General features: G+C 38.5%; 1 non-coding gene across 1 annotated transcript; it reads right to left on the bottom strand.

The window, feature by feature from the left end:
- Positions 1-847: 847 nt before the first annotated feature.
- On the bottom strand, positions 848-926 carry Mir4852 (microRNA mir-4852). The gene has a single exon (NR_038821.1). It is a non-coding gene; the product is annotated as a microRNA mir-4852 (primary transcript).
- Between the last annotated feature and the right edge of the window lie 885 nt (positions 927-1,811).

The following is a 1,811-nucleotide window of genomic DNA, read 5'->3' as shown; positions in this document are numbered from 1 at the left end:
TGTCTATTATTCATACGATTTATTTTAATAGAGCTTTATTAAAGCTATATGAATTTCCTAATCATGTACAGTGCTTGTGAGACCTTTTGGAGAAAACTGTTCCTTTGTCGGCTAAAACTGTTTAATATTTTTTATATAGAACATAACAAAAATACAAAATTGTTGACAGTAGTTAATGTATCATTATCCTTAAAAATCAACTTTATTGCTATACATAAACATGTATTTATCATGGCATGGATATAGAGTACAAAGACACATACATACCTGTAATGTTGATGCCTTTGCATTCAATGTAGAATAGAACTCCTCCTTGAAATCCTTTCCAGTCACTTTCTGTTCAGTGAGGTTTGACATGGAACACAAAGCATCTACGAGGTAATGTGAAGAGGATGATGTTGGACATCTAGCATCTAAAAGAATGACAGTTTGGATCTACATGTAAACAAACCGTTATACATACATGTACATTATCAGAGTCCTTGTTTGAAATGAATGACTGCAAATGTATCTCGGTGCATCTGAAGTACATGTATGTGTATGGCTATGCTTAGGTGATAAATGCTCTGGGCTTATTAAGTAAATAAAATTGGATTCGGATAAGGGCTGCAAATAGGTTTGAGCTTCGGTTAAGTGATAGGAATAAGTTAGTAGTCTGGGACCGATGTTCCCCTATTTAAAAAAGAGCTCGACGAAGGAATACATATTTTGCCCCCCTACAGGATGAAGTCAATTCTTACCTTCAATATAGTTTGTTTATGAAATCCATAAAGCTGTAGTTTTGGCCATCATTCCCTGTGTTTCTTGTTGTTCTTCTCCTTCAACTTCAAGTTAGACGGTGTATATTTAAAATCACAAAGAATATCACTCTAGTTACATGGCGTTTGTATACACATGCAGCCAAAATGATAGAATTCATGATCAAATATGTCTTAGTGGAGAGCCCTACATGCTCATTGCTCCTCATTTTTGCTTGGTCGATCAAAGCAGTTTTTCTTAGCAGGATGATCTCAAAGAACAGGAAGAAATCAACTAAACCGTTGACTAATGAATTCTCTCATTGTGATATAATAACACATCCCATTCCTGTCATTCAATTCCCTTTGATTTCCGAAAACCATGTAGGAAGATTTAATGTATCCTCAAAACATATAGGCCTATGTGTTTAAAGGGTAGCGAGTATCTCCTTGCAAACCTACTCTATGTTGTAAATCAAGGAATCATATGCCTATGTTTTCACGTATCACAGCAATGACCCTTTCAAATTGTGTGCGATTGTGGGTAAATAGGCCGCACATGATGGTATATTGAGGGGATGCACCCCCCCCCTTTCCCGCCACGAGATTGTTTTTGTTTGCTGGGGGGGGGGGCAATATCTGGGCAACCACCATCTCATATTCGTGTCCATGTCGCCCCCCCCCCCCCCCACCCTGCGCAAAATTAAATCCGGGTCACACTTTTTTTAGCAGCAGAGGTAAGGGGGCATTATCACAATCATAATCACAATCATAATCACCATGCACCATGCACCTCACCTTTCACCAGTAGACATTTGGACACGATTTATCTTGTCGTCTATTGTATTCCTCTATACTATTTGTCTAGGCAATGAAAACGCGCGTGTGCGTAGGATAGAACGCACAGGCCTGCAGGCTGGTTCTGGCAGGCATTATGTGGATGACGAGGCTCCGTCATTTTATTGTACGCTACCTACAGTGCAGTGGTAACATGCACCTTCTTTTTCGTCGTCATTTGATCATTGCATTTTTGTTTGATTTATACTTTTTAGTGGAATATCTTTCTACTATTCA

This window comes from Strongylocentrotus purpuratus, unplaced genomic scaffold, assembly GCF_000002235.5.
Source record: "Strongylocentrotus purpuratus isolate Spur 01 unplaced genomic scaffold, Spur_5.0 spur5_scaffold_18, whole genome shotgun sequence".
NCBI lineage: Eukaryota > Metazoa > Echinodermata > Echinoidea > Camarodonta > Strongylocentrotidae > Strongylocentrotus > Strongylocentrotus purpuratus.
This window is presented reverse-complemented; position numbering and strand designations above follow the sequence as displayed.